Raw genomic sequence first — 20,274 nt, 5'->3', positions numbered from 1 at the left:
GTGCGTTCAGGGACGATGGAGAAGAGGGTGTAGTCAAAATGCAGATCGTCAGGAATGGATAAGAGCTTCAAGACGTGAGAAGCAAAATGGTTAGCCTTACTAAGGTTGTTGGGGAAGGGGTAGTCCTCCTGGAGACGAGGGTAATGTGGGGTGGTGGAAAGCAGTCCAGTACTTGGAGGAGTTGACAGGAAGGGTCGAGTTGAGGCAGATACATGTCTGCCACCAGTCCCGGCATTTCTTTGCTGTGAGGAGGTTTCAAATGTGGCGTAATTGCTGGTGATGGAGGAATCTATCCTGGTCATGGGCGCTGAGGAAGGAGTCGTAGAACCTGCATGATTCACGGAGGACAAGGACAGCCTGTGGAGGAAGTGTAGGGTGGTGAGGGTAGATAAGTTTGGTAGGAATGTGGGACTCCAAAACATCAGTGATGGTCTGGAGGAAGGAAGAGGCGTAGTTGTCGTCCACAGGATGGTGAAAGGTAAGGGAGTGGCTTTCGACCTGTGAGGCAATGGATTCCTGGTAAGCATTCCACTCGGTGCGGCAGTACTCATGGACAGACTTAGGAGGAGCAGCAGGTCAGGGGGCAGGAGGGGTGCCATGGGCGAAGGAGATGGTGAGAAGGACAGGGAAGTGGTCACTACCAATGGGACTGAGGACATTTGCAGCGATATGGCCAAGGAGGTTGGGGGAAGTGAGGATGACATCTGGGATGAAGGTACTTTCAGGATGGGTGTGCTGTGGAAGAGAATCATGGTCACCATGGAGGATGGCAAGGAACTGATGCCACCACCGAATGGCAGTTGGGTCACAGCTGTGGATGGTGAGATCGATGGCAATCACATGCATGGAGAAGGTACAGTAAACATGGGAAATGAAGTCGTAGGGAGATAAGCTGTGGGATGAACATAGATAGTGGCAAAGGTGATGGTGAGGGAGGGAAAAAGATGCTGAGGAGAATCATTGAGCTGGGGTAGTGAGCAGACAGGGATATGCTTGAGGTGGTCAATAGTGACAGTGCCTCACGTGAGGGAAAGGGGGTTGACGGTGTGGTGAAGGAGATAAGGAGAGGTGCAAACAACTTGGTGATATTGGAGGAAGGTTTCATTAAGGATGAAGGAGTAGACCTGGTGTTGGGACAGGGTATGCATGAAGAGGTATTTGTTGGCAGGGAGGGAGCAAATGTTTAGTTATAGGAGACAATACTGTTGACGCGACAGGAGGGGGAAGAAGGGGAGAGAGCAGGGGGGAGGACAGTACTGAAACTGCATCTTTGAGCAATAACTAAATATAAATACGAACTCCATCAAATACTGCATGATAGCATCGGGAACTATGAAATCGAGATTGCGCTGTGCGATGCACTTTTGATATACGGGGTGATTATAATTAAAGTTAAACTTTCAAAACGCTGCAGAAATAACACCACTGGTCAGAATGACATCAAATTGCAACGAAATATTATCAGAGGAGGGTGAAAACATATGGCAGAATCAGAAAAATAGTGTGAAAATTGATCAGTAGATGCCGCCGTATGTGTCAGAATACATAAATGAAAATACCTGTCATGTGCACAAGCCATTGAAGTTGGTATAAACACTCCAGGTACACGGCTTTTCCTCCTTTCGTGTCCGCAACATTCGCCATGACGGTCTCAATGCAGGATCGCGCTCTGCTTGTAAAGCTGTATTACAAAAAAAATGGTTCAAATGGCTCTGAGCACTATGGGACTCAACTGCTGTGGTCATCAGTCCCCTAGAACTTATAACTACTTAAACCTAACTAACCTAAGGACATCACACACATCCATGCCCGAGGCAGGATTCGAACCTGCGACCATAGCAGCAGCGCGGCTCCAGACTGGAGCACCTAGAACCGCACGGCCACCGCGGCCGGCTGTATAACAAGAATGATGGCTGTGCTCTCACCGCTCTGCAAAAGTTCTGGACAGCGAAGGGTTTGAAAAAAGGCAGTGGTCCTATGACTGCCATGGGTTTGGAGAAAATGATTCGGAAATTCGAAAAGACAGGTAATTTTGGTGTGCAACCTGGTAGAGGGAGGAAACGAACTGATTCGACATCAGTGGAAGCAGTGGCGATAACAACGCAGAAGGAGACAAGTGGTGGTGTGCAAACATGTGCCACACGAACAATTGCCTGAACATTGGACATACCCATGAGCATGGTGCGTAAAATCATATGAAACATCCTTCTTTGCTATCCATTCAATATTACCTGTGTGCACGAGTTGATTCCTGTTGACCTACCAGCAAGAGAGACTTTTGCTTTAGAATTTCTTGTTTGCATGGAAGTGGACAATGATTGGCCATGGAAGGTTTTCTGCTCAGACAAAGCCCAGTTCCATCTGACAGGATATGTTAATACATAGAATTGTCGAATATGGGCAACGGAAGATCCACGCACAAATCAACCAGTACCACTGTATCCTGAAAGGGTCACAGTGTGGTGCGGGTTTATGGCATCATTTATCATAGGGGCATATCTTTTTCGAAGAGACAAGAGCTTCTGGTCCTGTTGCCTGTACTGTCACTGGTAGGTGCTATAAGTGTCTTTTGCACAACTACATCATTCCAACTTTCCAACAGTGTGGATGTGTGGATGGGATCATTTTTATGCAAGATGGCACACCTGTGCACATTGAAAATCCAGTTAAGCAGCTGCTGAAACACCATTTCGGAAATTCTAGAATTATCAGCCGCCATTTCCCTACAGCCTGGCCGTCCTGATCACCTAATCTTAATCCATGTGACTTCTGGCTGTGGGGCTATCTGATAGATGTTGTGTTCAGTGTTCCGATTACAAACTTAGTTGCATTGAAGGCACACATTGCCCAACACATTTTGAATATGACCCCAGAAATACTTTGCTCAGTTATGGAATATGCTGTTTCTCGATTTCAACTTGTTGCAGAACACGGTAGACAGCATACTGAATATGTTTTGCGCCAGTCACACTGAAATTAATAGTCTGAATTGATTTTTGCTAATGCATTTTATATGGTTTTTGGCCTCAGGACAATTAACAACCGACGTGATTGATGCTTTTTATGCGGTTTTTGGCCTCAGGGCAGTTCGAAACCGATGTGATTGATGCTTTTATGCGGTTTTTGGCCTCAGTTCACTTAAAAACCGATGTGAGTGATACTTTTTATGCGGTTTTCGGCCTCGGGACAATTAAAAACCGATTTTTCCCATCCAGTGTGACATATTGTAATTTCATGTTCCGATGCGTTCCATGACCTTGGACATTTGCTCCTCAATTTTGTCCTACAGAACTTTCCGTGCAGATAAAAATAAAATAAAATGACCTTGACCTTGCCATGGTGGATGAGCTTACGTAACTAACAGTACCAGAACTGTACACTCATGTACACTGAGTAGTACAGTTTGTTTAATGTCAAACATACACCTGTTGTATGATTCATTTGTCATTTGTAGTTGAACACTGTTAAATTATGATGCTTGCAGCGCCATCTATTGCTACTTTTTGTAACTATTTATTTATCCTCTGCCATACATTTTCCCCCTTCTCCTTTAATATTCCGTTGCAATTTGACGTCATTCTGACTAGTGGTGTTATTTCTACAGCGATTTGAAAGATTAACTTTAATTATAATCACCCTATACTATCTGAGCAAAGTACACATGATCTCCTCACCCAATCAGAACACAGAGCGAGAGCACATTAGACGTTATGTAATCATCCAATCATACTTTCAATGCGCAAATGCACAAATGACGAAAAGACGTTAATAATGGAACACAAATAAAGTAGATATTCTAATGTAATCTACAGTGCCAAGCAAAGCGATACTGTAACATACTCATAATGATTATGAAATTGAAGGCCTCCGTTTGTCTGAAAACCACAAAATTGTAGTGCTAGTCGTGCTTCGAGCATAATTTGAAAGAATTATTGCATTACAGTTCCGCCAAGCGGGTAATGTTACTCCACTTCAACAAAAGAGTGAAGTAATATTTCTTTCTGGTGTTGGGCTCGATGGAAAATGTACTCAGCAAGGTAATATGCGAAATGTTCAGTCTTTCTGCCATATCGTGGGGTGGCACCTATGACGTTCCCTCAACGTTCTGTCGACGTTCTTTGTGTGAACAGAAAGGTCTTTCGTATCTAAGATACTGCAGAACTTCACTACCAAGAGTGTTGTACGAACCGAAGTATTGACTAACGATTGTCGTCGCTGGGAGGATCACCAAACATCCAAATTCTTACCATTTCACGGTCTTTGTTGCTTTTGCTTTTCCGTTACATTTCAAACTAATCTAGACCTCTGGGTACGCTACAGAACAGTCTGTCAACAAACCCAGACTTTTTGCTTTCATATTCGTTGGCTTTGCCAACTCACAACCCAACTGTTTCATTCCAAACTAACCTAGACCTCTACCTACCGCAAAGATCAATCCACCACCACAACCAGATATTTTCAGCCAATTCAAACCGTCATCTTAAGTCACAGCCTAGCAACACCATATAAAATCGCGATATATTCGGAAGATACGTCCAAAAACAGTTCAACCACACTCCCAGAAATCGCGACCTGTTTGTATAACAACAATGAAGTATTTGTAACACCAAAGAACATAAGTCACTGTTTCACTCCCAGTAGTTTAACCCTACATCACTACACCGTCCAATAATTTACGATTGCAACTCGTGAAAATTGGTGGTTCCTATCAATATTTTGAGCAGTTTATTTGTCAGTATAAAGTGTAAAATAGGACGTTTGTACTTATTTTATATGTGAAATACCACTGAAGACCTAATAATTGTAATTAACGAGTGCATAAACTATAAATTAACCCCTCTCCCCACTTCCATTAACGTTTTTGGATTAAGTTCTGTTGTTATGTCCAAGCCCTACAATACCCTCAGAAATCGCGACATGGAAACCGCAACATATTTATTTACTTATTTATTTACTTTATCCATCTTTCGGCATTAATATTCAATCAAAGTCGTCAGAAGAATTACAGCTATTTGTACATTGTTTTAAATAACAAATATCACATGGTAAAATATAACAGTGTTGTACCCTATTAGCTTATAACTCCCTCTACACCCATATCTATACATAACAGTAAACCTTAATTTATCAATAAATTAGATCATCTTTACAACTATTCTGAAATTCTTTTATACTATAGATAATTTTCCTTCACCCACACTTCGGTTTTAGTTTTGAAAATATCCAGTGAAACCAATTGAGCCTGTATGGGTTTAAGTGTTAAATAATTTTATGCCTATCTATTCATAGCTAGATTGGGTTTTCTTAAGCCTGGTTGTGGGTATATCATTCTATTTGTTGTCAAGTATTGTGTTGAAGAACAGATTTCCTTATAGTGTAGTGGTTTAAGTTCTCTTTTATGTTTAAGAGGCAACAATATATGTAAAGAGATGGGATTACCAGAATTTTTCAGTCTTAAAAATAAGATCTACATGAGGTCTTGTTGTTAGTAATTCCATAAAAACGTCTAATTGCTTTTTTCTGCAAAGTGAAAATTTTTTGGCTCCTGGGAGTTACCCCATAAAAGAATGCCATATTGTAGATGGCAGTGATAGAAAGCATAGTATGAATGAAGTAATAAATCTTGTGTAACACATGTGTGTCGTTTGGCTAGTAGCTAGATAACTCGTGATAATTTTCGACATACATAATCTGTATGTGTGTCCCACACTGATTTCGAGTCAACGTGTATTCCTAGTAGTTTAACAGATGATAACTTAATGTAACTGTTTGATAGACGGAAGATTATCTTGGCAGTCTTTTCATGGTTCATAGACATCTCACTAGCTTTAAACCAGATATTAGATATTTTAAGACATTCTTCACTTTCCTCCTTTAATTTGTTTGTATCCTTTCCGGAATTAGGTAATGTTGTCTCATCAGCATAGAGGATGGATTTACAGGGTAAGTTACTCAGGAAGTAATTTACAAATAATATATACAGTAGAGGGCGAAGCACTGAGCCCTGAGGAACACCTCGTTTTATACTTAGAGTCTGTGACTTTTGGCCATTATGCTTTCAATTTGTTTTCTATTGCTGAGGTATGATTCAGTTAGTGAGGTTCCAAATGTTTGATTCCATAGCAACACAGTTTATCTTATAACAATTTGTGTTTAACTGAGTCAAAAGCCTTACTGAAGTCAATTAGAATGGCTTCAGCAGATAATTCCGACTCGAAAGAGCTTAGTACAAAAGCTTTGTCTGTTGATAAGTTTGACCTAAAGCCATACTGAGAATCATTTAATATATTGTTGTCTGATAGGTGCATGCATATTTGCTGCAGTATGCAATACTCTTTATTTTTTAGAGAATAGGCACAAGTGAAATTGGTCTATAATTACTGATACAGGACTTGTCACCCTTTTTGTAAAATGGTATGATGACTGTATTTTTTGAGACATTCTGGAAAGTGTCCACTAGAGAGCATCCAGTTTATCAGTACACAAAGAGAATATGATATGAGATCTACAATTTTTTTAATTAAAAAGTTTGACAGGCCATAAACATCTTCAGATCTGGAGTATTTTAATTTAGAGGTTGCTTTAATTATATCAATTACTTGTACTCCTCTCCATTTACAAGCTGACGTTATGTTTGTAATGTTTTGTTGAAACTTTCTGGCAGATGTAGGGTGAGAAATAGGTGTATGTGTTGAATTGGAACTCTGGTTGCCCTGAGTTGAGAGCCTAAGATTGGCAGAATTGACCAAAAAGTGACTGAAGTCACCAGCAGTGATGTTAGCAGCATATTTGTTGTCTTTACATCCATACTGGCTCTGCTTTTATTACTTTCCATGCAGCCTTACATTTATTTTGTGATTTTGTAATGATATCACCATTTGCCTTACACTTGGCTATTTTAATTTCAGATCTGTATTTTCTTTTTAGGTTTTTGTAAGTTTCTTTATCTACTGCTCCCTTTTTGACCTCATCATGACAAGTAATTACCAATAGTCTCAGTTTTTGTAATTGAGGTGAAAACCACTTCTGTATAATTGAGTGGCTAGGTTTCCTGACTTTTTTTTATTTTTAACTAGTGGACAGTATGTATGGAAGATTTCAGAAATGATTTTGAGGACTGTGCTGAAGGTTTCATCAACATTTCTGGAGGAATGTAAAACTGTATTCCAATCTATAGACTTAAGTTCTTCTCTATACTTGCTAATATTTCTATCTGTAGATAGTCTCACACACTGAGTTTGTTCCTGCTCTTCTTTTGGTTTTTCAGTAATTAGTTTCATCCATATATTCGAAATAAATGAGCCATATATTTCTTGCAAACAAGAGCTGCTTCATCAGGGGGGGGGGGGGGGGCATATTGCGTGGGCAGAACAGAGATTTTTCGCCGTACTGAGCATGACGTCTGCGTCGAGAAACTCTGCTCAGTTCGCGCGCGCTTTCTTATGTGTTGAAACAAGTAAGTTTTGTGTTGTTGCTGTTTGTTATCGTGTTAAATCGAGTTTATTCTTTCTGCGACACTTTAACAATGCTGAATTGTGCCGTGGCTGTGTGTGAAAACTATAATCAGAAGACTAAAGGGAGTAGTATTTCCTATTATAAGTTTCCGAAAGATCCTGAAACATGTGCTCGGTAGGTTCAGCTCTGTAGAAGAATTGATAGTATTAACATTAAAAATGCTACTATCTGTAGCGTACATTTTAAAGAACACGATTATTTACGGGATCTCCAAGCTGAATTAATGAAACTTCCGCCAAAGAAGATCTTAAAGCCGACTGCAGTTCCTTCATTGCACCTCATTAAAGCCACATCTGCAGCAGCTGCTGCTGCTTAGTCTTCTGTCCAAGAAAAAAAATGACAGAAGGAAAGATCGTGAAACACGTAAACGTGCACTCAACAGACTAGCTTCACTGTCACCGAAGAAGAAAAAGAGTGGATCAAAGCACAGAAACTGAAAAAGGCCGCACCGAGGATGAAATGAAGAGGCTTCATAAGGAATTATCGCTACACACAGAAAAAATAAGCGTTTGATAGCTGAAAACAACACACTGAGAACGAGAAACAAATTACTGGCTCATGTATTAAGCAGACAGAGAAAGCTATGCCAAAGCCTTTAGTATCAACGAAGTACTAAAGTGACAACTAAAGTACACCAAGTTGTAAAAAAAATGTTTACGAACGCACAAATTGAATGTCTTCTGAAATCAAAGAAGAGCACCCACTGGACCCAGGAAGATATAAGCAAAGCCTTGCTTCTGCGCTCTCTGTCCAGAAAAACTTATATTTATTTAAGAAATATAATGGGAATACCATTACCTGGATTTTCTATGTTAAAACTATGGATATCCAATTCTTTTCGTTGTGTTCCCGGAATTTTGACTGATGTATTTACTTAATGAATATGCAAGCAACAAACTTAAGTCAAGCAGAGAAGCTGTGTGTGTTAAGCTTTGACGAAATGAGTGTGGACAGTCGCATATCCTACGACCAAGAAACTGACACCATATACGGACCACATAGCCAGGTACAGGTTGTTATGGCACGTGGTTTGTGTGGAACCTGGAAGCAGCCCGTATATTATAACTTTGATACTGCGATGAATCGGGATTTACTGATCAGTATCGTCAGAGAGACGCAGAAAGTGGGATTTGTCGTAGTTGGTATAGTGTCTCATTTGGGGGGGTAAAACTGGGAAAGTGTGGAAGGAATTCCACATCGACTACACACACATGCTTCACCAACCCAGATGATGAAACGAAACGTGTTTGGGTATTTGCTGATGTACCACATATGGTGAAACTTCTCAGAAAGCACCTTTTAGACGGTGGTTTCTCATTAAGTGACGGAAGAACGATAAGAAAGCGCGTAATCGAGCAGCTATTGTCGAAAGATAATGGAGAACTGAAACTGTGCCCTAAGCTTACTGCTTATCATCTGACAGTTTGTGGAAGAGATCGACAGCGCGTTCATCTTGCTTGCCAACTCTTTTCCAACACTAAATCAGAAGCAATTTCTTTTGTAATGCCTGAAGAAAAAGACACGGCAGAATTCTTCGAATTGGTGAACGACACTTTTGATGTTATGAATTCGAGGGTACCTGTCGGCAAACGGCCAATTTCAAGTGCTTTTGAATTGTGTAAGGAGACGCAGGAGGAAGTTCTTGGCAGATTCTACTCCGTCTGTGAAAAAATGAGAGTGGGAAATCATAAAACTTTACTTCCTTTCCAAAAGGGATTACTCACCTCGATTCGGTCACTGCTGGGTTGCTTTTCGGCTTTAAAACATGGCTACGGTTTGAAGTATGTATTGACCTCAAGTTTCAACCAAGACTGCCTTGAAAACTTATTTTCCCAGATGAGAGCAATTGGCAGAGCCTATGATCATCCCTTACCAGTGGAATTTAAAAGCCGTTTGCGTATTTTAGTTATGAACAAAAGTATTTCTGACATTCAGTTACGCAATTCTTGTCCAGTCTCAGCGGAAACTGATACAAATTATTTGACTTCCAACCTGTTTACAGGACTTGTGCCGGGCACTGAGGAAGCGTTGGCAATGATAGGTGATCAACAAATGAGGGGCATCACACTACATGACTTAATTGTCCCACCTTTGATAGAAGATTCAGAGTGTTCTCTAGAAGGTCTCCGCTACATCGCTGGATATATTGCTCCAGGTGCGTCTCCATTGACAAATCACTTGGTCATCCTAGTGGTAAGACACTCGAAGTGTCGAAAGACCATGCAAGTTCTGGATGGATTGAGAAACTGTCTCGTGGTGGCTTAATCATCCCTTCAGATGAGTGGTTTGATGTTGTTAAGCAGTTAGAGATGCTTGTTTTTAATTTTCATGGCAGCGGTCTGTGTAAAGACGGCAATGTGATCAGAAACCTGACGAGACTTTTAATTGGGAAGTTTCCAACTATTCCTCAAGAGGTCATCACAGTGTGCGCTAAAACCAGAACCTTTCTCCGGATAAGGCACTTGAACACACCTGCAAAGGCACAGAGGGCCAAACAGCAGCAGCAGAAAGCAGCACACAGGTGGAGAGCTTCTGCAGTCCCCTCCAGATCTGATTAAGGTATTTAAATTCTTCTTAAAATTTTTGAATGGGAGTTCGTTAAACCGGGCTTCTGTATCATTATGGGTAGTAATGTCTCAACTAATTAGACGTAAGGTTGCTGCTTAATACCTGTATGAAAAAGATGGTACACACTATTGCCAACTGTGGTGCACAAAATGTTTAGTAAACTGAAAGCTCTTGTAATTGTTGCGTTTCCAGTACTATTAAAAATTGTAAAATATATAAAAAGGGACTGAAGCATACCAGATTGTTATCTAACAAAAAATATTGAGTAATAGAATATAAATTGAGGGGGAGCCACAAATCTGTAGTTTTACTTATGTCATTACCAGAGAGACAATATAAGAGTTTCGCAGTCGTAGCAGGTAGTAACATTCAGTCCCTGTATTGGTAAGCTTCGATCGAATCCATAATTCATTATATTGTCCTTCACTTTTCGTAAATTAATGTTAGTTTAAGCGCAATAGTGCCGTATGCGAACTTCTCGCGCTGCTGACGCTTCTCGACAGTGACGTCACACGGAAGCGCCCGATCGCTGCCGAACACATTGGCCCATCCTTCTATGTAGCAACCTTGGCTTCATTAATCATTAGTATCGATTTGACATGTCGTCTTGACGTACTAGCGTAGCCACATCTCTGACAAAAACATAGCAAAACCAAAACTATACACAAAGACGAAGATGTAACTCTTGTTTCAAACTAGTGTGTAGATAGTAGACACTAATTTGTGTGGGCGCGCGACTAAGTAGTCATGTTTCCAGTGGCTGAAGACCTCGCTGTAATTGTCCTGTGTATAGACTGTGTTGAAGCACATCGTACAGCATAAGCTCGATTTCAATTCGATTTCTCAGTTTCCGACGCTATCGTGCCATAATTGGTGAATTTCGTGTTTCTACTTCCTTATTGTGCAAATATGTAGTATGAATGCTGCGGCACATTAAAGATCTACGCAAGAGACTACCTTTTCTTCTCGAGTACTTGTGGTATGGGGCCTGAAAGTGCGATGCCGATGTATAAAAATGTAACCCCTAAAACCGCATAAGCGGCTAAATATTGTGATGTGAAGACTGTGACAATATACATGAGATTAAAAACTTAGGTAATTAACATACGGTTTTGAATTTCGTGTGGGAAGAATCATTTGTTCTAAAGGCGAAAGGAAGTTTTCACTGTCTTTCACCAGAAAGCAGAAAAATCAGGACGAGTAATTGTTGGAGTTAGAAATTGAAATGTACTGTACATTTCAAATTCTGTGAGGTAAGTAAGTTGATCGGCTAAAATGATTGCAGCCAGAATATCGTATTTTTTTTATAAAATTTATACGCATATGATTTTTTAAGCCTCACTTTGAAGACTCTCAGTCCGAAATGAAGAGAGATGAATGTTTTCCAGCAGACATGCTTTTGACACAAATAATGTTTTCATTAGTATTTATGGTGTTGTTCATCTTTTGTTACAATCACATGCGTGTTAGTCTGTGATGGTACCAAATTAATATTTTTGGCTATAGACAAAATCTCAAAGGTACAATCGTCCCAACAACTGTGACTTTTGTATTCACACTGCAAGTTGTACTCACAAAGTTTGTTTTAAATAATGCATTGCAGATCAAAAGGAACACTGATGTATATAATTACAATACGAGAAGGAAGTATTACATTAATTACTCTACATTAACGTTCTCTTCTCTTTAGCACAAAAAAGGGGTACACAATTCTGCCACCAAAATTTTTGACCACTTACTTCATGATATAAAATTTCTGCCTGACAGCAAAGCTAAATTTGAAAACAAACTGGGAAAGTTTCTCCTTGGCAACCCCATCTACACTGTAGGAACAATCTCTGTAACTGTAATGTGTAAAAAATTGATGGATAGGAATTACCAACTCCCATCTGTTTATCGTTTTTATTTTTGTAATTAAAAAACAACATAAAATAAAAACAAAAGACCTGAAAACATTTGGAATGTAACCATATGTACAAATTATTTTGCATTGTGAATATAAAATGACTTTTACCCCATCATTATAATCTAGCATGCAAAATGAGCCATGGAACTAACCAACTATAAACTGCAGATTCAGTTTCAAAGCTGTGTGCAAATTAGTGGCTACTTTATCGTGTAACTATCACGTGAAAGGGTACACAGCTGTGCTGTGTGCAGCTTAAGATTAAAATTATATTAATCATTGGGAAAGCTTCTTAAAATTTAACTCTTGTTTTAAAATTTTTTGTTGTTAAATAATGGTGTTCTTCGGCTTTATTTCCAACCACAGAAGTGCGTAATGTTGAAACTTGTGAAATGCAAAAGGAGACATGCCGTCCAACTGAAGGTACTACTGCAAATTTGCAATTTCAAAAGAACTAGCTGAAATAGAAGGTAAGGGTTTATAAGACGGTCATTATTGACGTATAGAAAATTCAGTATGCCTATTTCGCATTAACCACAAGTATCATTAGGCTGTAAATGTGATGAGACATTAAGTGTAATAATCTCAGTGTCCCTGAAGAGACTTCTGCAAGGCTTTTATGTATCAGCTTTATACAACATTCTTACAGCACAATCTTGCAGAATGAACCATTTTTAGACCTCGATGCTATTTACTGCCTCAGGTTATGCCCTCAGGCTCAGGTGCTGATGTCGTCGGTGGTAATAGTGTTTGTAATTTGGGTCGCACACTACATTGTTTGTATACTACATGCCACAATAATAAGTAGTCTGTGTTGAAACAAGACTGCATTTCAAGATATCGTACAATTGAAGTATATGGTACCTGTTAGATTTGTTGTGCACATTACTAATGTGTTCTGTCTTAACAACTATAACACTATGGCAATACAGTGCTTCTCTTAAAACAATTTTATGCCTATAGGCTTAATTAAAAATAAAACTGCTCATAGAGGTTCTGCTATTGTGTGGAACAGCCTCTACGTAATGCAAACGTGTGTGATCGAGATTGTTAGCCTAGTTATGGACGAGTAGGAAGTGAATACCGAGAGCTGCTGTGTTTTTTGCAGATTATGGCTGATGGATTCACATTTGTATTTAGAATTAGTGATGTGTATGGTTGGAGATTTAATATTATTTTTCTTTTTTTGTCAGTCATGGATACAATACATAAATCTACTACCAGGTCATTGCTTGTTGTCTCCAATCAAGTTCCTACTTTGGACTGATGGCAAACTGGTTTTTCGTGTGCGTGCGTGCGTGTGTGTGTGCGCTGTTCTTCCTGTATGTGTCCCATTAGTTAAATTCTATTGCTGCAGTTAAATATTTCACATGTTATTCATGTTTGTTTGCAGGTGGAATGCGTGACGACATGGTTACGATATTGTATATAGTTGAAACAGGGGTATCTCCCATCTTGATGGTATCATTGGTCAAAGCAGGTAGGTGGAATTGGAACTTTCTCTTTTACCAGTATACTCTTTATAATAATATAAACGGTATGTTCCTTCATATAGTCTGATTGTATTTTTGTTATATTTTGTGCATCGTTTGATTAGTTAAAAGTAATGCTGTGTTCTGTCAAGCAATCACTGCCTGCGCATAGCTCATGCCACATGCTGTGCTGCTGCAGCAACCGGCCCAGCGTGGTCCGTGCTAACTCCACCACATCTCACCGTCGCCACGCCATCCACTGGGTGTCGGTGCTGACACCGCTGACTCCATTGTGGTGGTTGACATGCACCATGTTGCTGACCTTGCCAACATTGCTGCAACTCTCCACCCAGTGCTGGAAAGGCAAATGTAAGTGTCATACTGCAATTCTTTGGTAAGCTGCTGTCACTGGACATCATGCCAATAAGGTTTTTTTTTTTTGTAGTTCTGTGCCGAGACCTTATTTTCTTTTGTAACACATTTGATGTCTAGAATTTTTGGCATTATATTTTGTAATCATGCCTGACACGCGCTCATGGTGAATTGACTACGGGAATGCCAAGAAGCCACTGGTGATGGTAATGCTGAGCTAGGGACTGATGGCCTTTGTAGTCTGGTCCCTTCAACCCCCACAAACTGACCAACCAGTGCTGAGGTAGATTGTTGAATCCTGCCTAGTTGTGCCTAGTTGTCAAAGCCGGGGTGTCTCGGAAACTAGCTTCTTGGGTCACTAGACAACATTTCAATCACATAGTATTAAAGAGTTTTATTATGAAATGAGTTGATGACAATACTTAACTTTGAGAATGACATAAGTGTGTCACAAGCAAAGGGCAACAGACAAAATAAACAATGTCTTTCAGTATATACAGTTCTAATACAAGCAAAGTAATAATGTTAGTAAGTCACTGGTTTTGAAGTGCCTATTCTTGATGCTGCTGTAGAACTGGTTCATTATCAGTAGACACGGCGCTTATGTCCTCTTTGCATAGAGGGCACTGACATTGCATTGTTGTCCTGGAGAGGGGTCGGTCAGGGTGCGATTGGCTGACTTCTTCACAGCGCCCTCTGCTCTCTCGTTTCGAACTGGTGTGCCAACGCTTGACTTAACACCGCAACATAGATAATGCCACCTTCGTACAAGTACAGGTTAATGAATTGTTACTACAGAAAATAAAGCTACAGGAACAGATTGCTAACCTGGCACATCAATGTGAACGCAAAACTATACAGGCAGCAAGCCAAACTACTGCAGGCACTTCTAGAGCCACTGCAATGGAAACTGTGGCATGTGTACCATATGTTACTAGTACCCTTCCTTTTTGGGAAAACCCAGCGAAAGTGTCACCACCTTTATGAAAAATGTCCACAGCATAGGGCTCCCTTGGTCCTGGCATGATAGTTTTTTACTAAATGTTACAAGATTAAAACTCTTGGGCGATGCCTCTACTTTTGTAGTCGGTTGATGCCTTGCAAGATGTGCAGTCTCTTATGTCCTAGCGAAGCTGTTAGTAGAGCACTACTCTAATAAGAGGCGTCAGTTATTACTGATATCGGTTGTCCTCTCTTTGCCAGAAAACTGGTCAAGATTTTGAGGCTTTTGCTGGTAGAATGCGAACTTTGTCTTGCGTTGGGCAAAGATACTACTCAGAATGAGGTTCCAATTGAAGAAGCTGAAGCAAGAGCTATTGATGTATTTATTCAAGGAATAAATCTGCAGTTTGGGACTGAGGTTAAGATGGCATCTGCCACCTCATTACATGAAGCCATGAGACTGGCTCCACTGCAGAGGAAGGGGGTAACCTTTTTTTTCCAGCCCCTGTGCACAATAATACGCAGTGCTACATTTTTGTAAATGATACAAACTGTCAGCAGTGGGAAAAACGGATCCACATGGTTGAGCACTGTCGTGCTCCTTGTTGTACAGAATGTCATACAATAGGGCATGCGATTGATGACTGCCTGCAGAGTTTTCCACAATGGACGGCACTGCAGAGTAATAGGCAGAACGAGAGGTCCGGGGGGGGGGGGGGGGGGGGGGAATTCAGACACACTGTGGTGAAACAAGCATGGGGCAGGCCCTGCTCCCTCGCCCCTACAAGAACAACTAACCCAGTGAGAAATGAAGAAATCAATGAGGTAGCAAACATAGTCTTAGAAGGCAAGCTTAGAGGAATGACTAGCAAAATGTTAATGGGTAAGGGGGCTCCAGTTAGTGTTTTATTTGTTTCACAAAATAAACATGTGCTCAGGCCACCGCATAGTAACAGAAGTAATTTAGGTGAGGAGATAATAGATCCTGCCAATACCTGTGTGGGAGATACACATATTGATGGAAGAAAGTATGAATTCAGTATATGGAAGTGGTGAGCAAACACAGGCGAGGTTGTGATGTAATTTTAGGGAAAGACTTCCTGAACCATTTTCAGGCAGTGATAGGTTATAAGACACACACTTTGCAATTCATTGAGGCAGTTTACTATTGTGACAGTAAGTGCTCACCTCAGTCACAAGAAACCTGCTGTGTGCCGCCTCCTCTGCAGGTTCCAATAGAACCACATACATGGTCATTAAAAACTAGTACCTGTGTCAGTATCAGCGAAGGTACAGGAAGAGTTCTCTGGATTGCTATCAAAACTCCGATACCCTGAGATCGGACTTTCTAGTTGATTCTGTTCAGTCAGAATGGTGTTCTAAACCGGCTGCAATTTTGTGTCAAAAGAAGCATAAGTAAAGCAGAAGCAGTAATAAAGAGGATTTGAGTTTGTGTGTGTTGATAATTTTGGTCAGAGAGATGTAGCAATCCCACATGGAACTATATGAGTTAGTGAAGAGGAAGTAACTTAAGAAGTTGTTCAATGTGAGAAACACTTTAAGCAGAGTAGAAGCAGTTGCCAGTGAGAAAGGTTTGTGCAATTATGCCTTTATTAAGGAATCAGTTAAGAGAGAAGTTTCTACCTCTACCTGAGTCAGAAGAGAATGTTTTGTACCCGGTTCTGGAGGAATATGCATGGCTATTCAAGCAATGGCAGTATTTGTCACCAACTGACTTTGTACAGCATAAAATCTCCACAGAAGATGCTAGACAGATCATTTAAAAACCTTTTATCTACAATGTGTTGTTGAGTAAACTATTCAGCAACAGCTGGCTGCAGGGATAATTCAACCCTCTCCGATTGTAGTGGTCACAAAGAGGTCAGTCAGTGGAGAAAAAAAAATCATCTGTGTGGTAATATGAGAGCAGTAAATATGATCATGACCCCTGACACTTAAGGTTTACTCTTTATTGATGAAACTACCAGTATTTTACTCCCCTTGACATTCACTCAGGTTACCACCAAATTGCGACTGCACCACAAGATTGACCAAAGACAGCTTTTGTGGTTCCTTCCGGACACTGTGAGTTTCTCTGTGTGCATTTTGGTGTGCCACTTTTCAAAGATTTGCCAACTTGTTACTGAGAGGTGTGTGTGTCTTGTGTATTTAAATGATATAATATTTTTTTTAAGAACAATTTAGGAGCATGTGGAGAGGTTAAAGATTATGTTGTCCATGCTGCAAAGTGCCCATTTAAGCCAGAAGACATAAAACTGTTCTTTTGCAAAGTCACAGGTCCAGTACCTGGGATATATTATTAGTACAGGAGTTCAGGCAGATCTAGTACTAACAAAGCAGTTCAGATTTTGTCAGTGGCCACTAATGTTAAGGGGAGCCGGAGGTGGTCAAATACAAAAAATTAAGATTTTTTTTTCCTACCAAAAATTAATTGGAACATTCCTCTTTAATGTAAACTTTGAATTATTGTTCTACTTGCCCTAGAAGTGGAGTTATTACCATTTTCCCCCATGCCTGCAGAGGAAATGGGCGGCCGCTGAATGCATCTAACACCCTCGTGACTTCCTGGCGAACTGCTAAGAGCGCGGAACATCGTCTCTTTGCTGTTTACCGTTTCGAATTAGTTCAGTGTTGCGCCTGTTGTTGGTAGTATTATACTTCTTGTGTAAAGCGTTGTTCTGGTTATGATGCCACATTTTAGTAACCGTGTATATAAGAAGAGGAAGAACGTAGGGAAAAGAAAATTAACACTAATACCAAGTTGCGATACTACAATTACTGAAACAGTGCGTTCTTCTACTAAGCAACACATGGCCGGCGATAGCCCTGTGACATCTTCTAGCAAGAAGCTGACTGGTGGAAGTGACAGATTTCGTGAATATGTTAGTGACAGTGATGATATTAATGAAGTACTGAATATTGGATTATTATCTTCTGTGCTGAAAGAAAGTATTCTGTGCAAAATGTGTTCAAGTGTAGGAGTGGGACTAGAGATAACAAAGCACTTTGGTTTAGCTTGTGAGATGAAGATAATCTGTGCATGTTGCAAGTATCAAGTGACTTTGTACAATTCACATGTCAGTCTATTTGGTGAAAATGGACGATCTAGAGTGTTTGATGTGAGTGTTCGACTTGTGTATGGTCTTCGATCCATTGGAAAAGGGTCTGCTGCAGGTAAACTGTTTTGTGGTATTATCAACTTGCCATCACCTCCAAGCAAATTTGGGTACTACTGTGAACTGGTAGGATCCTCTGTTGAAGATGTGGCTTTGAAAACCATGAAGGAAGCAGTGGAGGAATCTGTAGAAATGAACGGTGGTTCTAGGGATTTGGTAGTGGCATTAGATGGTTCCTGGCAAAAGAGGGCTCATAAATCCCTGAATGGGGTTGTAACTGCTACTTGTGGTGATAGTGCAAAAGTGATAGATGTTACAATATTATCAAAACATTGTAGGTGCAAAAATAAAATCAAAGGAGAGCACAGTGGAACCTGTGAGGCAAATTTTAGTGGATCAAGTGGAGCAATGGAAGTGGATGGAGTGAAACAAATTTTTGAACGTTCAGTTCCCAGATACAACGTTAGGTACAAATACTACCTTGGGGATGGTGAATCCAAAGGTTTCAAGACTATAGAGGAACTGAAACCATATGGAAATGAATTTGTAGTTGAAAAGTTAGAATGCATTGGGCATGTGCAAAAGCGTATGGGTGCACGGCTTCGAAGGCTCAAACAAACTTTGGGTTCAAGTAAGCTCAGTGATGGAAAGACAATAGGAGGGAGAGGCAGGCTTACTGATGAGGTGATTGAACGTCTACAGAGATACTATGGGTATGCTATAAGGCAAGATACTAGTAATGTTAGTGACATGCGAAAAGCAGTGTGGGCATTGTTCCTTCATACTGCCTCTTCCAATGAATACCCTCAACACAGCCTGTGCCCAAAAGATTCCTGGTGCAAATATAATGCAAAAAAGAACTATGATAACAAACATGGTTTGCCAGCAGTTGTGATAAATGCAATAAAACCAATTTTTCATTACTTAGCACATTGTTACACAAATGTCTACACGGAAAGACGCAAAATCCTAATGAGAGCATAAACAATTTGATTTGGAAAGTGATTCCTAAAATGGTGTTTGTAAGCATAAAAACACTGCACTTTGGCATTTATGATGCAATAGCAACCTACAACCAAGGGAACAGTGTGAAGTGTGAAGTTCTGAAGGCATTAGGATTTACAGTTGGGGTGAACACTGTATGAGCACTAAGAAATATTGACAGATAAGAGGAGCAGAAAGAAGAGAAAGGCATATGAAGTATGATGGAACAACAGGCCAGAATAGAAGACAGAAGAGGAAGCTTTTGGAGGATGAAGAAGACGACCCTGATAATCCATCCTATAGTGCAGGAATGTATTGAGAAACTTTGATAGCCATTTCCTGTAAATTAGAATTTTTCGAATATAAGGAACATTTTCTCAAAATCTACTCAAGCTAGAGAAATGAAATTTTTATACAGCACTCCTAGTGGTCAAACTTACATTGTAACACAGCCATTTGGCAATATGTTCAGTAGTTTCATTTCAGTTTAATTATAAAGCAATTATTTGTAAAAAAAATTTGGGTCATTAATAAAAAAAAAATTGGAAGGAAACTAGAAAAGATACTCCAAAATCCCTCTGTCATAACTGCAATACTAAACCACTCTATAAGTAAAAAAAGATTCAAATTTTTCTATTTGCTAGTTTATTCATAAATGTTCCTCAAACTTAGTGATTTTAACATGGGCAGCATAGGCACCTCCGGCTCCTCTTAAGGAGTTAGTCACTTCTTGGTGTAGCTAACTACAATCATTGTTTTGTGAAAGATTATGCTATCGTGGCTAAACCTGTGACAAAGTTGTTGAAGAAAGATGCTGTGTGTGAGTGGACAGAAGATTGTGAGGTAGCCATGAGAAAAATTTAGGGTGTTTTGACAAATTTGTGTTTAATAGTCTCCTTTGTTCTTTATACTCCATCTCTCTTATCTCGGGGTAGGCCACTGTGTCTGTTTTTCCATGAAACCTATTTCCATCAATTGTACATCCCTGACCTACAAGGCCATTTACTCCACAAAAAGGATGACCTGAGTGGAGAGAGAGCTAGAGGCGGTGTAGGTATTTTTGTCAGAACAGACTACCACTTCTCGCCTCTCCCACTTAATGATGACTTTACAAGCAGTTGCTGCATCAGTGCACTTGCATAGTTGCTAAATGCAGGACAGAGCACTCGCTTCTGTACAGCAACTGGATCGTTCCCTGCCATTGATCTCTCACTTCGCTCTCCAGCTCTTGCTCACACTTTTCAATGAGAAGTGGTCAATGACTTGCACAGAAGTGATCAATTCCTGATCTGGATTCACCTGCCAGATGGGGTGGAACCCAAAAGGAAACCACAACAAAGTGTGCTCGGTAGAGCCAACTGGACACTTCAGTCACTTG

The 20,274-nt window shown here is 40.2% G+C and overlaps 1 long non-coding RNA gene across 2 annotated transcripts in view; it reads left to right on the top strand.

Moving 5' to 3' along the window:
* Positions 1–10,628: 10,628 nt before the first annotated feature.
* Positions 10,629–20,274, top strand: part of LOC124555353 — a 32,114-nt gene continuing 22,468 nt past the window's right edge. For both annotated transcript variants that reach the window (XR_006968545.1, XR_006968546.1), the window contains exons 1-3: positions 10,629–11,336; positions 13,383–13,469; positions 13,661–13,830. This is a non-coding gene — a long non-coding RNA (uncharacterized LOC124555353). The remainder of the gene's footprint in view (positions 11,337–13,382; positions 13,470–13,660; positions 13,831–20,274) is intronic.

Source organism: Schistocerca americana, chromosome X, assembly GCF_021461395.2.
Source record: "Schistocerca americana isolate TAMUIC-IGC-003095 chromosome X, iqSchAmer2.1, whole genome shotgun sequence".
Lineage (NCBI taxonomy): Eukaryota > Metazoa > Arthropoda > Insecta > Orthoptera > Acrididae > Schistocerca > Schistocerca americana.
This window is presented reverse-complemented; position numbering and strand designations above follow the sequence as displayed.